This window comes from Bos mutus, chromosome 22, assembly GCF_027580195.1.
Source record: "Bos mutus isolate GX-2022 chromosome 22, NWIPB_WYAK_1.1, whole genome shotgun sequence".
NCBI lineage: Eukaryota > Metazoa > Chordata > Mammalia > Artiodactyla > Bovidae > Bos > Bos mutus.
This window is the reverse complement of record NC_091638.1, coordinates 49,200,245-49,222,345: the sequence shown is the minus strand read 5'-3', so window position 1 is coordinate 49,222,345 and position 22,101 is coordinate 49,200,245. Positions and strand designations below refer to the sequence as shown.

General features: G+C 58.5%; 1 long non-coding RNA gene across 1 annotated transcript; it reads left to right on the top strand.

The window, feature by feature from the left end:
* Positions 1–322: 322 nt before the first annotated feature.
* LOC138984677 (uncharacterized) lies at positions 323–21,324 on the top strand. The gene is made up of 3 exons (XR_011461932.1): positions 323–451; positions 19,329–19,415; positions 21,097–21,324. It is a non-coding gene; the product is annotated as an uncharacterized lncRNA (long non-coding RNA).
* Positions 21,325–22,101: the final 777 nt, after the last annotated feature.

Below are 22,101 nucleotides of genomic sequence, written 5' to 3'. Positions count from 1 at the left end.
CGAACCCCCCAAGGCCTGGCCCACAGTGGGTATCCTAAATCCAGGGCCTGGGCAGGAAAGGGGTGTTCTGCTAGGGCCAGGAGCCAGGAGCTCTGCATTAGTCTTCGCCACACCTGCAGACTGGCTTCTTCTGTTAATCCTGTGTTAGTGAAAGTGAAAGTGAAGTCGCTCAGTCGTGTCCGACCCTCAGCGACCCCATGGACTGCAGCCTTCCAGGCTCCTCCGTCCATGGGATTTTCCAGGCAAGAGTACTGGAGTGAGGTGAGGCCCAGAAAGGTAAAGTGACTTGCCCAGAGTCACACAGCTATTTCTCTGTCAAGGCCACTCCTGGAAGCTCTGCTGGGCTTGGATGCTGCCGGAGACACACGCCGATGACAGCTTGGGAAAAGGAGGGCTACGTCCTAGCTGCGGAGTGAGCCTCTGGGAGAGCGTGCTGTGGTGTCCACGGCAGGTGGGTCCCGTACAGCATCCCTGCTCCGCAGCCCTGTTGGTCCCCCCAGTGCTCGTTCATTAGTGGGTCGTCGCATTCTTAAGCACTCACTGTCTGTCCACTGCTAAAGGCTGGAGGGCGTGACCCAGTTGCTGCCTTGACACTTGGCAGCTGGGTGACCTTGAGCAAAAGCTCCATCCGTTTGTAGCTCCGTGACCTCCTCGTGAGACAGGGCTGAGCGTGCCACCTACTACACTTGTAGGTTATGGTGAAGCTCCGGGGATCCTCACAGGGCCTGGCCGACGGGGCTGTGTCCCATTTGATAGCCCCCCGACCCCTGCAAGTCTTGAAACAGCCAGAAGGCCAGGCTGGTGATACCCGGCTCTCTTCCTGACCCCCAAATCTCCCCTGGAAACATGTAGGCTGCCCACCCCCAGGGCACCCCGCCCAGAGCGGGATGAGAGAGTGGGGATGGCTCCCCAGATGCTCTCTTCACCCCCAGCAGGCAGGGATGATGAGATGACGGTGGGGGGAGGGGGGTGGAGCCAGGAGAGGGCGGCTGAGGACAGCTGCTGAGTGGAGGCAGTGAGGGCCCGTGCGGGCCCCTGGCCACCCCTAACAACCAGCCCGCAGCACAGGGAGCCGTGGGTGAGGGACCCAGGGTCGTCGCTCCGCCTGCCACAGCGCTGGCCCTGCCTGACTGGCGCGAGTGCTCCAAGCACTAGTTTTAACCGATCTTTTTTCTGCAAGAAGCTCCAAAGCTCCCGGAGGCGCGGGGGCGGCTTCCCCTTGACTTGCGTCTCATAGAGGATGCGGCTGGCTAAAAATAACTCGAATTACTGTGCTCCCTCCCCCGGCGTGGAGGAGGGGCCCGGGGGCCTGCGGGGCGGGAGCCTGGAGGGAATGGAGCTGCAGCCCGGAGGGGGTTCCCTGTGAGGAGGAGAAAAGCGGGGCTGGCAGGTGGGAAGGGGTGCTGGGGGCTGAAGGGAAGGCCCTGTCTCACCCACTTCTCTTAAGGCCGGCTCCGGAGCAGAGCTGGGGGTGAAAGCTGGCCCTGATCTCGGGCCGCGCACCGCGTAGGGAGCCAGTCTGGCTGGGTAGTAGCAGCGGGCTCCTTCCAGCAGGAAGTCTGTGTTTGAAGGAGACCTCCTTCCACTCAGGTCAGCGCTATTGAATGCAAGCAGTGACAGCAGGGGGCGCTCCTGGTTTCCGCTTGCCTTCGCTATGGTGGGACACGGAGCCCCAGATCTTTATCCAAAAGCTGGGTGCAACTGCAGCATGAAGCACTACACTCCTGGGCAAGCTGAGGCCTCCTCTCGCAGCCCCACCTCCTCCGTCTGTCTGCAGAGGCAGCATCAGGCCTCCCCCATCACCCCCTGTGTACAGGGCTGACAGCCCACGTGTGACCACCCCTCAGAGCAGGCTGGGGGCTGTGGTAGAGTCCAGGAGGCCCTAAGCCAGCAGGACCTGGGGTCCCCACATGAAGGGGGCCTGGTCCGGGAGGGTGGGGGCTGCAGTGCCCATGGGACAGGGGAGGTCACCGTGAGGCCCAGGAAGGAGCCTTAGGTTGGGCTGCACAGTGGGCTGCCAGCCCTGCTGGCCTCCTGATGCTGCCCTCTCTGCCCTCCCCAGCTTCGTACCCCAGGGCTGAGACAGAGCATAGGAGGCTAAACGGCAGGGCCAGGGTCTCATGGCGGAGAGGGGATGGCATGGCTGGCCTTTGTGCACACGCAGACCCGGCAGAGGCAGTGGGGGACACACTGGTAGGGGGACCAGTCAGCCCTGCAGGAGGGATGGGCTGGGACCTCCAGGGCGCTGGGTGGGGGTCCTTCATGCTCTGTATCTCAGCTTCCTTATCCATAGGGGTGGTGGTTGGATGCCCTGGCAGTCCCCTTAGATGGAGAGCAGAAGGAGCCCAAGTGGAGTAGGGAAAAGAGCAACTACCCCTGCCCGCCTCTCACCTCTCAGCGCTCACGGGGCTCTGCAACGTTCTGTCCTAAAGTCACCCTCACTTTGCACACAAGGAAACCAAGGCTCAGAAAGAAGAAGTGACTCACCCGAGGTCCTGGAGCTTGTGCATGATGAACCAGGCCTTTATTTATTTATTTGGTTGTCCAAGGTCTTAGTTGTGGCACGTGGGATCTTAGTTACAGCAGGTGGGATCTAGTTCCCTGACCAGGGATGCAACCCAGGGCCCCCCTGCATTGGGAGCATGGAGTCTTAGCCACTGGACCACACAACTGGACCTTTGAACCCAGGACTGTCCAGCTACACAGTCTGTTTTCTCATTTCATCTTGTTCTGAACATGGAGCCAGATGCACTTGTGAGGTTGAGTCGAAGTGGGGTGCATGGGTGTGGATCCAGAAACGAGATGCACAGAGTCATGTAGATGTGGACCCATACCCTGACCCACCCATCCCCTACCCCTCTAGGGTTGGCTCAGGTCACAGGGCACCTCGTTCCAGGGCACCATTGTGCCTGGGAAGTGTCCGTGTGTGCAGGGGGGTCGGGGAGAAGAGGGAGTGTATACCCTGGCAGGATGGGAACATTATCATTAACAATAATGATAATACAATCCACCCCCCAGGATGTTTTTAGCAGCTCTGTTCCTGAGGAGAAGCTAAGAACAACACAAACATCCAGTAACAGGAGAATTAAGAAATCAACTGCACCTCCCGCAGCAGCAGGGGTGAACCCTAAAGCATAATGTAGAGGGAAGAACACAAATTGCAGGAAACTACACTCAGTTCAAAGCCATTTTTATCAAGTCCTCCACCAGGCTGCGGAGAAGGTGATGGCACCCCACTCCAGTACTCTTGCCTGGAAAATCCCATGGGCGGAGGAGCCTGGTAGGCTGCAGTCCATGGGGTTGCTAAGAGTCGGACACGACTGAGCGACTTCACTTTCACTTTTCACTTTCATGCATTGGAGAGGCAATGGCAACCCTCTCCAGTGTTCTTGCCTGGAGAATCCCAGGGACGGTGGAGCCTGGTGGGCTGCCGACTATGTGGTTGCACAGAGTCGGACACGACTGACTCGACTTAGCAGCAGCAGCAGCAGCCACCAGGCTGAAACGACACAGTACTGTTTAAGACGTTCAAATGCATATGATCGAGCTCTTGCAAAAGAGCAAAAGTGATAAACCAGCATTCTGGGTACGCTGGGGGAGGTAGGAATCGGGGAGGGGTGTCACACACAGGGGGATTCCGCCGATGAAATCTGTTGCTGGCTCACAGGGCGCCAGGTGCTGTTTGTGGTGCTGGGGGCAGGGGAGGTGGGCACAAGCAAGACAGACGTGAACCCCAGGTCTCACAGCGCTTACAGTCTCGCGGAGCGCACTTTGATTCTGTTCTTGTGTTGCGTGGTAGGTCACCAGCATCCATTAGGTTATTATGTATTGTCACAGACATTCCTTTGTTGTTGTTCAATCACTAAGTTGTGTCCGACTCTGCGACCCCATGGACTGCAGCACGCCAGGCTTCCCTGTCCTTCACTTTTTCCTGGAGCTTGCTCAAACTCATGTCCATTGAGTCAATGATGCCATCCAACCATCTCATCCTCTGTCGCCCCTTTCTCCTCTTGCCCTCAGTCTTTCCCAGGATCAGGGTCTTTTCCATTGAGTCAGCTGTTTGCATCAAGTGGCCAAAGTATTGGAACTTCAGCTTCAGTCCTTCCAATGAATATTCAGGGTTGATTTCCTTTAAGATGGACTGATTGGATCTCCTTGCAGTCCAAGGGACTCTCAAGAAAGCCCCTTATGTTTTTACCCCTTATGTTATACCTAAAAGAATGTCACAGACATTCTTTTACATTAATCAAATACTATACTTAAAGAAGTATATAAGAACCACAAAGGTAACTGACCTCTCCCTCAAAAAATCCCACCCAAGAGGGTGAGGTGCGGGGGCTGAGCTCCTCTCCCCACCTCTTCTCACTGATACACCATCACATTCATCCAGGAGTCCCAACCCTTGGACCCACGTCCCCCCAGGTGTTCAGTTCCAGCTGAATGTCCCACAAGGTTACTCCCTCACTCATCAGCAGGTGAAGGTCAGACTGGCTTGGAGTGCAAGGTTGGTGGCGGAGGAGGGTGCCCAGCTTCAGGGAGAGCCAGAGCCAGTTGGGGAGGTAAAATGAAATGGAGAGAGGCACAGAGCCTGGGGAAGATCCCCCCTCTTTCTGGCCCAGGGCTCTTACATGACAAACAGAGGTGGAGGGTGCCAAAGATGGGGAATAACAGGTCGGCTCTGTTTCAAGCTCTGCACCTTCACCCGGGGGTGTTGGTCTGCCATCCATCCATCCAACCATCCATCATATATCGGACACTGGTGATCTATCACACAACACCACAACAGGAACATTATGTACCTTGCGAGACTGTAAGCTGCACAAGGCCTGGGGTTCACGTCTGTTCGGCTTGTGCCTGCATCCCCGGCCCCCAGCCCACGTCCCCTGCACAGCAGGGGAGGGCCAGTCTGGCCGCCCTCACTCAATGGCCTGGTGCCTGGTGGATACTTGCGGAGGGGTACCCTGCCTCTCCGTCACTGCTCTCAGCAGAGAAGGATGCACCTCCAGGCCCTCACATGTGCTGTGCCCTCCGCCTGTAGCGCTGCACCCCCACCTGGCTCAGCCTAACCGTCATCGCCGCTGGGAGGCCTTCCAGGACCGCCCCAGCCAAGCCAAGCCCTCCTCTTCACATCTCCTGCAGCACCACAAGCTGTACCCTGGTCGTGCTTGTCTAGGTCCAGCTCTCCTGAGTTGGGGCACTCCCCTAGGTCAGGCCCAGGTTCCCCAGGGCTGGGCGGGCGTGCCCCCCCAGGAGGGTTCTCAACTTCATCCTCTCTGGTATTCCCACTCCAGCACGCAGTCTCGCATTTTCTCCCTGGAGGAGCCAAGCACGAAGGGGAGGTCAGTTTCTTCACCAGCCCCCACACCTCTTGGACTCCACTCTCTGGGTCTTCACCCCTCCCCCCAGCAGTCCACCCATCTTTCCCTGAGGGCTACCAGGGCTCCACGTGTCCATCTCATTTCTTCCAGAGGTGCCCTTGGCAGGAGAGATAGTGGGTGGGCAGGGTCCAGGGCTGGGGAATGGGATGACAGAAAGCTCCCTGAGAACCCTCCCCCCAGCTCTCTATCTCCACAGCCTGTGATGGATGCAGGGTGGGGGATGGGAGAGATGGCAGTGACTGGTCCCTGTTCCAAATCCAGGTCACTCCCAGCCTGCTCAGCAGTCATCGGTAATTAGGGGCCAGCAGGACGTGGGCAGGCGGGTGGCAGGAGGCCTAATTGTCTGATTTTTCAGGTAATTAACGGGAGGCTGTCTGGCCTGTCCCCGTGGGGCCCAGCATCCGCCACCCCATCCCCTGGGCAGCCCCAGCCGCCTAATGAGGCCAATTATTGAGGTGCCCCGGCCCTCATTAGCCACCTGGAAAGGTCATGTGGGAATGGCACTGGGGGTGGGGCTCAGCCAGCCGTGGTGGAGGTTGGGAGCCGCCAGCGATCGGGTTTGGGATGCGCTGGCTGTAGGTCTCTGTGGCCACTCACTGAGCGGTAGCCCACCCGCATGTGGGACCTCACTTCTTGGCCCTGCTCTCAGGACAGGCAGGAGCTTTAGGTCAGATCTTACCCCTGCCACTTCCCAGTCGTGTGGCCTTGGGCATGTCCTCTGGTCCAACCCTCTGTTTCCTGAATCAGAGATAATGGAGGTAAAACTCCAGGGGCGCAGGGGGTTCCCTGTGCATAGGTGCTCACCTTCTTCCCCTGGGGTCGGCTCCTTTGCTTCACTCTTAAGGAATGTTGGCCCAGAGCCCGCAGAGCCTAGAGTCGTTGGTGTGTCCGAAGCCCACTCTGCAGTGTCTGGCAGCTGAGGGTAGGCAGCAGAGGTGGCCCTCTGAGATTCACCCTAGGGACCTCAGCTACCGGGTGGGGAGTCCTGGGAGGAGTCATAGGGATGATCCAGCTTGGGAGAGGCGGGGCCTGGGAACAGCTGGACTTTTTGCACACTTGAGCAGAGTGGCAATGGGGAAGCAGGAATTCTCCAGGAAATTAGGGGCTATGGAGATCATGATGGAGCCGGAGGCTCTCCACCTGCTCCAGGACACTCCAGGACATAAGACAGTGCTGCAGCCTGCTGTCCAAGGGAGGGTTCCGTTCTTTCTTGGTTGGTCCACACCATTCTTGGCCCAGGAGATCACTGTGCCTTCAGATGTTGAGTTTTTTGGCTTCTGTGGCTCCTCTGTTTCAAGAATTCTGTGACCTAATTCCACGCTGACAAATTCCATGCTGTTCAGGCTCCTATAAATCGTCAGCTAATGCTACTTTTGGTCCTACAGCCAGCCCAGAATCTAGGTCAAGGGTTTCCAAACTGTGTCCCCCAGGAGCCCTAGGGTGGGAGCAGAAGTGAGAGGCCACTGACCTTCCAGTTGGAACAGCTGGACTTCAATCTTTGATAAAATATTAGTAGGTGCTCCTTTGTGAGCTGTAGCCATGTGCTAGACATGCACTGGGCCTCTGCCTCCGCGTGTGTCCTCAGAAAACCCCATGAGGAAGGTAGCGTCATCTCCCCATGTTACGTTTGGGTCGCGGACACTGTCGGAGGCTGAGACCAGGCGGCATGCCCCAGGGCTCACAGCCTGTGCAAAGGAGAGCCGGGACTTGGACCCAGTTTCCATTCTGAGCTGCTGGGAATGTGGGTTCTGCAGCTAGGGAGAAAAGTAGGTGCAGGACTCGAGGTGGGTGTCCCACTCATTGTCATCGGTTTCCTCTGGATTGGAGAGTGTGTACACACACCTGCCTCTCTGCTCTGGAAGAGCATGGCCCCAGCCCCAGGTCACCCAGGGCCCCTGCGCCCCACACGTGGTGTCTGTGTGCACTAGGGCCCATCTGCCCATCTGTTTCCCTTCCCTCTGCCGTGGGATCTGCTTCTCCGTGGTCCAAACAATAAGCTCCAGCCCAGAAATAGCATATGTTTCCAGCCTCTGCTAGTCCAAGTCATAAATCGCCCAGTGTGATGTGCTCCTTGTGTCAGCTTGCTTCAAAACTCGGCATGGGGGTGGCTGAGTGAGTGTGAGGAGCGTGCAGGGCCTCCTCCAGGCTGAGAAGCTGGGAGTCGGGGTGAGTCCAGGACTGAGGCTCAGGAAGGCAAGCAAGGACCGGAGCTGGCTTGGGGGCTCAGCCTGGGGCGGGAACCAGCGGGTGGCGGCCCAGTGTCAACCTGGGCCTCAGGGCTGAGACTTAAACGGGAGCTGAGGTCAAAGGGTCAGGCATAAGTCTTATCCAATGGCCAGAGGTCCAGACTTGGCTTGGAGTCAGGGGTCAGAGGGTAGGGGCTGTGACTCAGAACTTCATGAGAATGGAGAGCTAAGCTCAGTCTGGGGTCAAGGTCAGGCCTCAGGCTGAGGTAGGGTCAGAGGTTAGAGATTAGAATCAGACCAGTACCGAAGGCCACAGCTAGCTGAGAAAGAGGTCTGCAAAGACTCAGAAGCCGTCCTAACTCTGTCCTGGAAGTGACCAGTGGTGAGATGGCGACAGAGGGATCCCTGTGGTAAATAAGACAGGATGTTGTATGCAAAGCCACTAGAGCAAGGCTGGGGGCCTAGCCCCCAGTCCCAGCTCCCTGCCTTCAGGATGGGAGCCTTGGTTGCTGACCTCTGAAACGTGGAGGATCATGCCCCGTCTCCGTGTTGATCACACTCTGTCGGTGTTGCTGATTTCTACCCTCGGGACTGTAGGCCCTGGAGTAGGGGTGAGTGAAGCTCACTCAGTCGTGTCCGACTTTTTGCGACCCCATGGACTGTAGCCTACCATGCTCCTCTGTCCGTGGGATTCTCCAGGCAAGAATACTGGAGTGGGTTGCCAATTCCTTCTCCAGGAGATCTTCTCAACCCAGGGATCGAACCCGGGTCTCCCACATTGCAGGCAGACCCTTTACCATCTGAGCCACCAGGGAAGTAGGGGTAGATAAGCTAACAGAGTAAGGGGCAGTGGTCAAGGCGGGTATGTGAGATGCTTCCATGGCACCGAGTAGGGGTCTCTAGAGGAACTGTGCCAAGGCCCTGCGTCCCCAGTCACACCCCAGGGCCCTGTCATTCCCAGGCTGCCCCTGAGAGGCGGCCGTGCAGCCAGTTCGGGCCTCCGCGGCCCGCCCTGAGCCATGTGCAGGCAGCACTGTCCGGAGCTCCATCCCGTCAGCTGGGTTTTCCCGCCTCTTCTCCGTTCCGGGCCCAGCGTGGCTGGAGATGTGGGGAGAAGCCCACAGAGAAGCCGGTGATGGAGCTGGGGCGGAGGATGCAAGCAGGAATGAGAGGCCAGTGGGCCGAGGAGAGGGTTCCAGGGAGGAAGCCTTATCACAGGCCACTCTGTTCTCATCTCCCACGGGGCCTGGTCATGAACCAGCCTTGGCCACTCACCCACCCCTGACCTCAGAGGTCATGCCCTCCCCACAGGGGAGTCCAGGGAGGTTCAACAAGGCGGGGGCACCAGGCATGTGTGTGGGTTGGGGGCTGGAGGGAGGTGAGAGAACCCCTAGGAGACGGGAGTGGTGGGGAGCAGTGGAGGACAAGTGGACAACAAGAGGGCGGCCCTGCCCGCCCAGGATGCGAGGCCTGCAGGCTTTGGCTGTGAAAGTCCCGGTCACCTCCCCCGGCTGAGCTATTAATACCCAGCTGGGACCCACGCACCCTTGCTGGGAGCACGCCGAGTTCCTTGGGGGCTAAAAATGGTCTGTGATGGGGGTGGGCCCGTGTCCTCCCTCTCTGCTTGTCAGAGGAGCTGGGGCCAAAGGTCAGGCTGGCCTGGAAGGGGGCCGGAGCCAGGGTGGGGGTGCAGAGGGCGACTGAGCCCTGGGGTGGCCTGAGGATTCCAGGCTGGAGCAGGAAGGCGTGCAGCCAGTCCAGTCCCTGAGGGTGGGCGCAGGGGGCTTGCCAGTGATCCCACCTGGGAGGGAACCAGCACCTGGCCCTCCTGGCTCCTTGCCCCTACCTGGGCCTTCTGCCTTCCCTCCTCAGCTCAGTCTGCCCCAGGCTGCAGAGGGGCTGGAGGCTGAGGGCTGGCTGCCTGTCTCCTTCTGCCAGGAGAGGCCTGGAAGAGAAAGGGGACTCTGGGGAGCAGGGAGTTGGGAGCCTCCTGTGGGATCCGGGTGCCAAAAGCAGAGCCTTTCAATGCTTCAGCTTTATATGTGAAATCTAGATTATTCACAGCATTCTCTCAGCAGTAAGTAAATGGCAGTACCATTTTATAGATGAGGAAATTGAGGCTTGGTCATCTCCACAGAGCCTGAACTGGACAGACCCAGTTTGTCAGAACTCCAAACCCCTGTTGGAGTCATGTTGTCCCCTGTTAATGTCACTGCAAAAGGAGATTTCTTGGTTTGTCTCAAGGATCCATGAAACAGATATTTCCATCAAAATGCCCTGATCACCATAGTGTCCCCAGCCTACCCTGGTGGCCAAAGAATGAAGGGCCTGCAATGGGCCGCTTCGTCCTACATCAGTGAACCCCGTTCCCAGGGATCATCGACCACTTCTTCCCTCCTTCCTGGGGCTCAAGGGCACATTCGGGAGCCTGTGCTAGTCTTCTGGGCTCAAGGCCACCTGAGGCCACCCGCTCCCTGCTATATCCCCCTCCCTTCCCATGACAGATGCTCCAAGATCCAGAGCCGACCCCGGAAGAGCAGAGACTTGGCCGGGAGAGTCCAGATGAGAAAGTGACTGAGAGATGTCAGCCCTGGAGGCCCCCTGAGCCGGAAATCCCGACAGCTGCCTGGCTCATGGGTCCTGGGCACTGGGCCCTGACCCAGGGCAGGCAGCGGCCGCATCAGGTGTCCAGAGGAGTTGGGGGAGGTGATGGCTGGAGCCAGGGGCAGTCTGCCTGTGGTTAGCGAGGCTGTCAACACCTCCTGGGGTGTGAAGACAAGAGTGAAGCCAGGGGCCTGGGGGCAGGGTCCTCCTTTTGCCTGGAGGGTCCGAGGGGAGAGACGGGCCCTGTCTTGAGGGTCTGGGAGAGGAAGCACAGCCCTGTCCTAAGCTGAGAGAAACCTGGCCCTGCCTGAGAAATCTGAGGAGGGCGACAGATCCCCCGTGGGGGCTGGTAGAGGGGATGTGTTTCCTAAAGGCTGTTGGAGAATAAAGTGTGGGAGCTTGTCCCAGCCTGACACCAGGGAAGGCTGCCATATCCTGGGCTCAGGGGGCAGCTCTGAATCTGCCTGCCACCCGGTCCTATCTGGGAGGTGCATGGCTCTGCAGGACAAAGCAGGCAGCCTCTGTGCTCAGGCCGACCACACAGACAGCCCCAGGGTTTCACTTCCCTAGGAGAAAAGTAGAAGCCAACCTTGCCTGGATTTTCCTCAGCCTCTGGGGAGGCTCTTCGCCTCTGTGCTGGTGAAGATGGGAGGTGGGCTACCTCAGAGAGCCTGAACCAGGGGAATCCGCCCAGGATGGGCCTCTCTGCCCATTTGATGCAGGCACCTTTGCTCTCCTGATGCCCACGTGCTCAGCTCCTCTGGAGCCACCTCTCCAGGCAGTCTTTCTGGATTGATAAGAAACAAGCAGGCCCCATGCACTCACTCCCATGCCAGGCCTGCAGTGTCCAGGGCCACCCCGTGTCCTTAGGACCCCCACCCACAGAGCCTGACCACATGAGGCTTTGGGCCTTCACCTCTCTTCTCTCACTTTCCTTTCAATGCTCCTTCTCTCCCAGCTCTTTCCTAGACCCCCAGGCCTCTGGTTCTCTGACTGAAGCAGCCCCTTGGCCACACCGGGTCTGGGGTGCTCTCCTATCTCAGCTTTCTCTGCTGCTCAGTTGGGGGCTCAGTCCCCTGCCCTGGGTCTCTGTCTCTTCTCTCTGGGTTTATCTTCATCCTCTGGGCTCTGACTCAGCCTGACTATCTCTCTTGTTTTAGTCTCCATCTCTGCCCCCTCTCTGTCTCTGTCTGGCTCCCAGACCCAGTCTCAGATATCCCAGCCTTTCTGTTACTGTTGCTCTAGGACCCAGTCCTGGCAGTGTCTCCTCTCCCCACGGGGCTAGGGCACCTGCTCAGACATCTGCTCTGCCGTCTGCTCACTGGGGCCCACCAAGTGCTCAGACAACACTTGTGGTCTCAACTCTGGCCAAAGTTCCAGGGGAACCACTGTGATTCCCAGAAGGTGGGTCGGGGGGAGACAGACCAGAGGGGCCTAAGCTTGCCTGTCCCTTGAGGGACTCATGGCCCTTGGCCTCCCTCTGCTAGGGCCACTGGCCATGGTCCTACCACACACAACTACCAGTACCACAGGCCTCACGATTCACCCCACCACTGATGGTTCAGGGCTCTGGGCAGGGTCTTGTCTTGTGTCTCCTGGGGCAAGTAGGGCTGATTTGAGCAGGTGTCAGGAGGGAATGTCCGTGCACTTGGTGGGCACTGGGCCCTGTCCCCAGCATGCAGAGGTGCTCCATAGAGTCCCCGTGACTGCTCCTGTGACTGTAATTCCCCAGGGTCCCAGCGTCACGATAGGTGGGGCGGAGGAGGGGCTGAGCTGCTGCTGCTGGAAGCGTCCCGTGTTCACCCACGTCCCACCCACGTCCCTTCCGCTGTTGGCCAGAAGACCTCTCCCCACACCTGGGACCTTCCTGTCCTCAGAGTCAGTCTGAATTGCACACTGGTGCTCACTAAGTTAATTACTGCTGTCTTGGGGATATATTTTTTTAAGAAGACATTTTTTCCAGGGGGAAAAACACGCAGGAGTTATAATTAGTCAGGAAGAGGAAAGAGGAGCGGAGCGTGTGAATCACCAGCCCCGGTGACAGACGGTTAGAGCTGAGCAGAACTTTTGGGAGAAGCTGCTGGGGTGTGGGTGAGTTGGGGCCAGGGTGCTGCCCCCAGGCAGGCTGGGGTCCTCAAACACCAGGTGTGTTCAGGGATGGGTACTTCACCTGTCACCCGGAAGTCTTAATACCCTGCCCCTAAGGCTCTGTCCCCCATTACCATCAGGGTTCCAGTTTGTCAGCTCCCCTGCAGGTCCTGCTGGCCGTGACCATCCCCCGGGCCTTCTGTCCACATCATCCCAAGGCCAATGCCAGTCCCTGCTGGCATGTACCTGGGCAGACAGCCTTGCGGCCTGAGTGAGGAGAGAAACCGTTGAGGGTTTGATTTCCATCTAGACCAGCTTCTCATTCATTCACTCACGTGTTCATTGAGTACTAAAATCCTGCTGTGTGTGTGGTCTACAGACAGGCAAACCGAGGCCCAGAGTAGTGCCGCTCCTAGCCCAAGGCCACACGGCAGTCAGTGGAGCAGTCTCTCTGCCAACCAGACCCTGGGCAGTGCTCTGGGCCACCAAGGTGACCACAACCAGGCCCATATTCTGAGCCCTTTCTAACTGAGCCCATATTCTGATGGGGGAAGTGCCTCTAAGGCAGAACACCCAGTGCCATGAAGTGGGAAGCACAGTGGGAGTCCAGAAGCGGCTCTTGATCCAGCCTGGTGGTCAGAGACGGCTTCCCAGGGGAGGAGGTGAACAGTGTCCCGCGGCTGGAAACGACATGCTGGCCCAGCACGCTGGAGGGATGTTGAGTGACTCTGTGCCGGCTCAGACAGCAGCAGGAGTGAGGAGTCGCTGCGGAGTGTGGCTTCTGAGCCAGGTCCTCACAGTCCCCGTCTCCCTGCTGTTTCTCTGGAGTGGCCGTCTGGGGCACTCTCGGACCCTGGTCCTTGCTGACCCTCCACTAGTTCTTTTTGATGTCTGAGGCCCGCTGACAAAGGTAACCCCTGTCTGGGCAGTCAGTGGCCAAGGAGACTGGACCCCAGGGTTCTCCCTCTCGCCTTCCCCTCTGGCTGAGGGCTGTCTACCCAGTGCTCTGGGGGCTCCGCCCAGGCCTTGGGGTCCACTGGAGCAGCGTGGCCTGTGCCTGAGAGCAGAGGAGAGGACGCTTCCTCCTCTGGGAGGGCGTGGCATCATTGAGCACACAGAGCGCTCCCTTCCAACCCTGGACCGAATTAGCCTTCCAAATTACAGGCTGCATGTCCTCCAAATTGGGGATTGGGTAGGAGAACAGAGGGCCAGCTCTCCTTCCTGTTTCCTGCTCAGAGGGCCCTCGGTTGGCCCATCCCTAAATAACAGGACCACGTTAGGAAAGAATTCTGGGTGCACACACCCTCCCATCCCAGGGTGCAGGAAGCCCCAGTCTCAGACCTACATCAAGGCTCAGGGCAAGGCTGTGTCCTTCTGGGGTTTGACAACAAGCTGAGAACCAGAACATCTAGTCAAGGCCAGTTTGTTATTCTGAGGGCACTTGGGGGATCAGACATTCATTCATCAAACACTTTCTGGACACTTTCTTTATGCCAGGCCTTGTGCTGAGTTCTGAGACACTGAGTGGCAACGGAAGTGACAGACATGTGACCAGGAAGAACATGTCAGAATAAGCAGGCCTGTGGCAGGGGCTGTTCCCAAGTGGCCCTGGTAACGCTTGATGCGGTCAGGGAGAACTTCCTGGAGGAAGGGGTATATAAGCTGAGTCCCAAAGGATGCATATATCTTTAGCCAGGGGAAAAGAGTTCCGGGAGGAAAGAACATCAAGTGCAAAGGCCAGGAGCAGAGAGTGAGGGAGGGATGTGAAGAAGTGGGTGGAGGCACCGGTTTGTTCAGATCCAGGGGCCTTGTCAGTCATGCTCAGGGATTGGATTTCATCAGAAGTACAAGGGGAGAGGAGGCCTGTGATCCCGGGAGTAGAAGAGGATTGTGTGTGTGTGTGTGTGTGTGTGTGTGTGTGTGTGTGTGCGCACAAGCGGGCAGAAGCAGAGCTGGACCCACAGCCCCACCCTGGGGGCTCCGGTATAGGTATAAAGGGGTATGGGGGCAGAGGAGGGGGTCCTGGGACCTCCCACATTGGCCTCCCCCCTCTTCCAGACAGCCCAGGGCCTTTGAAGAAGCAATCAGTTTTACCACAAGGAAAACATGGGAGCCTGATGGTATTTCTTTGTGTCCTGAAATTAAGGTGCCTTCCTGTGCTTTCACTAATTGGTTTGGAACTTTTCATGTTTTTGTTTTATGGATGTCGAGCATAAATGCTAATCCTTGTGTGGTGCTGAGAGCAGAGAATGGAAGGAAAACACCTCCTGAGCTCGCCCACGCCTGTGTCATAGAGGAGGCAAGTCAGGTTGGGGGAGGGGTTGCCAAGGCCACACAGCCACTGTGGTGGTCCCCTGGGAGCAGGAGGGGTGGCTTTTGGGGCTCTTTGGAGAGAGGATGCTTGGTGAGGGGTTCTTTCAGCAGGGTGGAGAGAGGACCTGGGGGCTCCTCCAGCTTCTGATCTTGCTTGCACACCTCCTGGAACAGAGAGCTCACTGCTTCTGGTCCACTTGTGCTGAACTGGCCCACTGTTACCTGGTGGGCAGTTCTCCCTGAGTGGGCTGTGCTGCTGCCTTCCAGTCCTGCCCAAAGTTCCCTGCATTTTGACCTCTACCCCACCCGGGACCTCTTGTCTCCACCTTGGCTATGAGAGGTGACGCTGGGGCCCCGGGTGGTCTTGGCAGGCAGGACCCTGGGCCTCTGCAGCCTGCCCAGGCTGGGCCTGATCTGGCCCCAGTGTGGTGCCTGCAGTCCTGAGCCTGATGCTGGGAGGGCTTCCGGGCTGGAGCTTCCCCGGCTGGCGGCCAGCATGGGAGCGTGAGGAAAGGCACGGAGCCCGCTTCCTGGATGTGTGACCTGCTGTCCAGCACGTCCTGCAGGGCCCGGCCCTGCTTGGCCGAGGACACGAGCCAGTGGGTAGAGTCAGGGCCTGGCGGGCAGTTCCACGGGCTGTGCTGGGCAGACGGGTGGGGCGCCAGGTTGGTGCATGCCCTCACTCAGGAGGCTTCTGTTTACCCGCTGCCATATATCTGACCCTATGATGGCTGCTGGGCCCTCAGAAATGAATTGGATACCGACCGGCTCCTGCCTCCGAGAGTGGTCTGGAGTGTCCAGTGGTCTGGACAAGCGGGAGGAGATGACAGAGAGCAATAAAAAAACCTGCCTCCCTGGCCATAGCGAGATTGGCTCCAAACTTCGGGTTTGTGAAATCCTACCTTACCGACTTCCAGCAGCAGAAAGGGATCTCTCAAAGTCACGTCTGGCCTCCTGCTCGTTCTGCTTGACCTGCCGTGCCTCCCCTTTGCTGGCCCCCAGACGGCCTGTGTACTCTGGTCCAGCCTCCCCGGGAACTCGGCTGCAGTGAGCACTCAGGGTTTAATGGCCTCTCTGGCCATCTGGCCTTTGCCCAGGTTGTTCTGTCTGGAAAACGTCCCCTTCCTTTTCACTTGCTGATGCCTACTCACTCTTCAGAGTTGGCTTCCCAGCTTCCTCTCTGGGTAGCTTTCCCAGCCTCCAGATCAAGGCCCCCTGGCGCCTGTCCCTGTAGCCCCCTACACTGCTCCTCAGAACACTCATGGACCCTGTAATTAATCGTGGGCTAGTCCCACTGACGGCGGCCCCCAGGACCCAGAGTGGCCGGGTTTCTCATGGCCACCACTGGATCCCACGGTCTCACCCCACATGAGCCCAGAGCATGTGCTTAGTCAATGTATGTTGAATAATGAGTAAATGTAAAAACCACAGTGTTTCCATTAATAGAAATTTAAGTTCAGGCACAGACGTCAGCTAGTAAGATTGAAATACATTCTCATACCCACAAGCTGAGGATGTTGCAAAGATTACCCTGGACCCTAAAAGGTAACCACCCCCACGCCTCGTCCCCAAAGTCACTGGCAGCAGCCGGTTCAGGGTGGCTCTGACGTGAACAGCAACAGCAGTGACCCTGGCTGTGTGTTGGGAGCCACCTCAGCACCAAATAAGTGAAGAAATTTTTTCAATGAAACATTATGTTTGGATGCCAGAACCTAGAGTATCAAAGATGTGTGTGGAGCCAAGATTCATTCATCAACAGACATTTCTTCAGAGCCAGCTACGTGCCAAGGGTTGGCTGAACACTGCGGATCTGGCCGTGGACAGACAGCCTGCCTTTGCTTGTATCGGCGTCAGGCTGAAGCCAGAGGAAACGCGGGATCAATGGACCCACGTTCAGCCGTGGACCAAAGGGAAGGGAAGACATGTCCTCCATGTGTGCTGTCTGAGCCCATCTCTGTCAGCAAAGGGGCGCACCCTGACCCTGTCCTGCAGGGCCCTGGAGACTCTGGTCATTCTGCTGGGGGCCTGGGCCAGTCACCCCCGCCCCTCCCCAGAACCAGTGTTCAGGCAGCTGTTCTAGCTGGGAGGTGCCACAGGACCCGGCAGACATGTCCCTGCTCATGTCTGCCCCCCTTCACGGCCTGTACGCGGGATCCAGCCCCCAGCCAGCGTCTGCCGACGGTCACATTAGGGTCACATGCAGATCAAAGCTGCCCGTCTCTGCTGCCAGGTCACGGCTGGGGTGTCCCGCTGCTACGTGCGTGTCAGGTGGGGGGCATGCAGGGGCTGGGGGCCCTGGGAGAGGATGGTGAGTGCCTGTGAGATCAGGGCCTTGCCCACTCAAACTCACCAAAACCTGGCCTTTCTCATGCTTCAAACCAGAGTCCCCCCAGAAAGATAGCTGGCAGCGAGACAGCCACCTCCCTGGGGCTGGAGCCCCCAACCCAACTGGCAGGACTTGGGTCAGTGGCCTGGGATCTCTCTCTGGCCACCATGCCGACGTGCCGAGGCCCAGGTCCTCACCGATGGGGCCCTGCCGGAGCCGGGAGGACTCTGAAGGACACAGACAGCTCTTCCTCTGGCAGGACAGTGGGGCCATTTATCAGGGAGATAAGCAGTAGCCAGAGGGCAGAGCTGGCGGAAGGAGCTGTCTGGAGTAGATAATCTAGGGTCACTCAGAGGGCAGAGGGTGCGGAAGGGCTCTGTCCCCACCCCTCCCTCTGCCACCCAGACCCTGCCCTTGTGCCTGCTGGGCAGGCAGGCATCTGGATATCTTACCTCATGGGAAAACCTGATGCCCTCCGGGGGCAAGGAGCTGGGCTTCGTTGGGCATGGGGTGAAATGGGCATTTCCTGTTCACATTCTGTGCCATGGCAGGGCCCCTGTAATTCTGTCTTGCCCCTTCACAGCTGGGGAAATCAAGGCCTGGAGGAGTGGACTTTGGGCTGGTCTCGTCAAGGGGAGCAAGCACGGGGTGCTGAGCCTGCCTTCAGCTTCCTGCACAGGGTGGGAGCGGAAATCCATGGGGTGCTGGGTCACTGGGCACTCGCCATGTCCCAGATGCTGCCTGCATGGGCTCTGTCCTGTCCTCTACCTCGGGGGCCAGGCATTACCTTGTCCTCCTCTTCCAGAGGGAGGCAGTGCCCAGAGAGGAGAGGGCACCGGCCCAAAGGCAGAACCGCTAGGAAGTGGCCCAGGGAGGGTTGGAATGCAGGGTTCTCAGAACTGTGTCCAGAGCACTGTCTGCCCAGAGGGGCTTTGGGTGCCTGGCAGAGACCAGAACAAACCCACTGGGTGGAAGAAAGCTCTGGGTCCCTCTGGCCAGCTAAAAGCTGGTATCCCCAAACTGTCAGAAACCCCCAGGCTGCTCTGCTTACCCTACCTCGGCGCTTGTGTGTGTTAGTCACTCAGTCATGTGGAACTCTTTGCGACCCCATGGACTGCAGCCTGGCAGGCTCCTCTGTCCATGGGATTCTCCAGGCAAGAATACTGCAGTGGGTTGCCATTTTCTTCTCCAGGGGATCTTCCCGACCCAGGGATCGAACCTGGGTCTCCCACATTGCAGGTAGTGGCGCTCAGTGGGGCTCAATATACATTTCTGAACAAATTATTAAGTCTAAAACGAGCAAACTGATGAGCAGAAATAATGACATTTCCCCGCTGTGAGTCCCTGGAGGTGGTTAGGCCTTCTCTTGGGCCTGGGAACATTGGTGTCGGTGTCTCCCTACCAGGGACACCTCTGCACACTGCTTACTGGCTCTTCATGGTGATTCCATCCTAAAAGACAGTATCGCCTTTGGGAGTGTAGAGAAGAACCCAATTCTTGGACTGTAGAGGGAGGAGGGGGAGGATGAAGGAGTGAGGAGACCCCTCTCCTGGGCTGTTGCTGGGACCAGGGGCTGGTCTGGGAGATGAACCTTGGATCTCCTCTCTCTGCCCTAATGTCCAGGGCAGTAAATTTGACCCAGAACCAGCCAGAGGCTTTTCTGGAAAGTATTTGCAGAATACTTTCTGCGAATGAAAGGTAGCAGGGGGAGAGGGGGGCAACCTGGGAGCCTTGGAATTCATCTGGCAGGCCTAGGGGCCTGGCAGTGCTTTTGAGAGCCTATTTTGCCCATGACCAGCTTCGGGGGTTCTGGGTACTCTTTAGCAGGGAGAGGGGTCTGGATTGTGCAGAGAAGGGCTCCAGGGCCAGGGGGAGGAGCCAGTGGGCATGAACACTGGTGCAGAAAGGAGCCCCTGGGGGCTTTGTTGTGGAGGGACAGGCGGACAGACAGGCACAGCTGTGTCGGCCCCACCACCACAGCCCCCTGGGGGCCCCCACACCCAGAGGGGCCTGACCTGGGTTTGCTTGGGGCTGTTGGGACTCAGGTGTGGAAGGTTTTTACCCTTGGACACTGGGTCACCTCACATCAACCCAGGGGGAGATGCACACAGACCTCCAGTCCTCAGGAGACAGGCACCTGGCTGCCTCCCCCAGAAAAACCCCCATCCTAGGAAGTCCCCTCCTTGGTGGTTTGTGGCGGGGGGCGGGGGGGGGGCGCACATTGCCAGCAGTGAGACCCCACACTGAGCTGGCCTAGCCCCTGGGGGGACAGAACAGGCACATGACAATTTTAGCAACCCAAAAAGAAACCCAAGAAACACGGCTCTTGCTGTGCCCCGGCCAACGCTGAGCTTGGCCTTATGGGCAGTCTCCCATGGCCTTTTATTCTCCTGACCCCGTGAGGTGTGCACAGTGTTGTTCCTTGTTTTCCAGGTGAGGAGCCAAGGCCCAGAGCCACATCCATGATCCTAGCGGCAGACGTGCACGGCGCTCCCAGAGGGGCCTCAATGCACTCCCCAGGTATGTCCCTCTGCTCATGGGCGTCCTCCTAGCAAGAATCCTTAATGGGGAGGGGGGCACTGGGTGACCTGAAACACCCACAGTCGAGTCCATGTGCAGGACCCCAACGAGGTGGATGTGGAAGCTGGCATGGAAAGTGGATCAAGCCTGTGGTTGCGGGGAGGTTGTTGCTGCTGGTACAGATGGATCCCATTTGTGTAACACATGTGTCACAGATCTAAAACCTGGGGTGACGCGGGGGCAGATGAGGCACCCCAGTACACACATGCTGGGGGGCACCCATGCAGAGCCCAAGGACCATACCTCCCCTACCTTAGCATCGAGCACCCACACAGACCGGATCACGGCAATCTGCCAGGGCACTCTTGCCCTCTCTCTTTCTTTTTCTCTCCACCTGGGCCTCTCTGCTCACCTGGCTGGGGACAACGACTGGAGGTAGGCTGGGCCTGGGTCTTGGGCACAGAGTCCCACCTGGGGCTCCAGGCCTGGTCCAGACATAAGGCGGCCGGGAGTCTTGGCTTAGACCCTGCTCAGCATCCCGACACCTCCCTCTCTTCCTCTCTGCCTCTCTGCCTCTCTGTCACTTGCTTCACGTTCCTCTCACGTCTTTGGGGTTCTGAGGGGTCCTGCCCTCAGTGGCAGCAGACACATTGGCGACACGTGCCCTTCCTCCTGCCCCGGAGACCCACGCTGCCTCTGGGTATCTGTCTGAGGTCAGGCTGACCCATGGTGGTTACAGCCTCCCTCGAGCTGTACTCCCAGCCTGGTCCGGCTGCAGTTGAGCTGGATGGAATAAAGGAGCCACTGGCCTTCACGCCCCCGCCCATGCCTCCCTGCAGCAGCCCTGGGCTCAGGGGACTTGGGGGTGGATGAAGGCTTCCAAGACGGTGGCAGTGCCCAGAGTGGGTGTTGTGCCCGAGGACAGGGAGGGTGTGAGGATGGAGGGCTGAAATGAGGATGGGGTGAAGCGGGGACAGGGCTGAACACTCACAGGCAGGCCTCCCTGGGGGCAGGTCTGATCTTCCTCTATGCCCTGAGCCCAGTGCCTACCTGGTGTTCCCTGTGGGCCCAGGACACCGAGGGGCAGGAAGCTAGATAGCTTCTGGTGCAGACTTCCTGTGGTCTTGGGCCAGGCTATTTCCCCATCTGTCATCTGGGGCAAGGTGATGGCAAGGGGAGGGGAAGATGCAGGCCTGGGCATGCCCAGCAGGTACCAGGAAGACAACTACCAACCACTGTAGGGTATCCACACGGGCCTTTCTCGTCCGTGTCTGTGGCGTGCAGTCACCCTGGCGCCGAGTACTCTTGCTGTCCACGTGAACACCCGCCCGAGGCCACACAGATGTGGGATGCTGGTGTCAGGATTTGAACCTGTCACCTCTCTGAGGCCGCCTGCTGTCTCTCTGAGCAGAGCAAGAAGCTGCCAGACACTGGCCCAGGATTGGGGCCACCTGAGCCCTGCACTGGCCAGAGGAGGCACCACACATCCCCCCTGCATGTCCACCCGTCCACCCTGCTCTGAACTGTTGTGTGCATCTCAGCTTGACAAGGCAGGACCTCACCCACCCCCACAGAGAGCCCACTGCGAACACGCCAGGAGCCCAGCCATTGCCCTCTCTCAGCAGCTGTCCCCAGAGCCTGAGCCTAACCCACTGCACGTCCTGCCCCTTGTTCTTCCCAGGTGGCGTTACCCCTCTGTCCCTCTCCTCTGACCGAAGCTGGTCACCTCACTTCCAGCCCTTGTCAGCTCTCCCTGATCCCCATTCTTCAGCGGGTCTAGACTTTGTTCCCATGCCCAGAATTCCACCTCCAGGCATACAGGGGCCTGGTGGGACTCCAGATGGTGGCCAGCCATGGGACCAAAGAGGACACCCCCCCAGTGACAGGAGCAGAAGGGCTGGAGGCAGGAAACCCCTTACCGGTAAGACTTACCTGCAAGTCTCTGCTTCGTGTCCCACAAGATGGGGGGTGTGGGGTGGAATCCCTTCCTGGGAGGCTGAAATGAGAGGACGTGTGTCTAGAACAGAGCCCGCACGGGGAGTTTCCTCTTCCTTCTCTGGGCTGGCCTGTGAGCTCCCGGGAGGCAAGTAAACCGCCCGGTGCAGCCCACGGAGCGGATGGATCCATGACCGAATCAACACGCTGTACTCGTTGCCCAGCAGCTTGTGTTTCTGGCTTTTGGACTCACACAGAGCACACAGGCCAGAAGTTCCACTTACCTCCTGTTGGAAGGTTTGCAGGCCTCAGGGCCTGGTGGCGGGGGAGGGACAAATGGCCCCTGAGGGCCTGTGCAGCCCTGACCTTCCCAGGGCCTAGACAGGTGTATCCAGGCGTCCCCCCGCTAATGCTGTGTTGAGGCTGGGGACTCTGAGGGGGACCCTATTTGGGTCCCCGGTGGGCTGTGTTGTCCACGTGCCAGCTAGCCTGTTCTAGAGAGGGCCTCAGCCTCATGCCTTCCTAGAGACCCTTGGAGTTTAGCAGAGAGTGGTAACCCAGCGCTGCGTAAAGAGCCCATCCCCGCCCAGCCCCGGTCAGACTCCACGGGGAGGGCAGAGGCCTCTCACTGTTGCAGGAGAGGAAAGTGTCACGTCCCGGGACCCGCAGGAGTCCTTAGAACAGACCACCGCCAAGTGAGGGTCCTTGCTTCTTCGCAGGAGAGAATTCAGGATGGAGCCAGAGAAAAGCG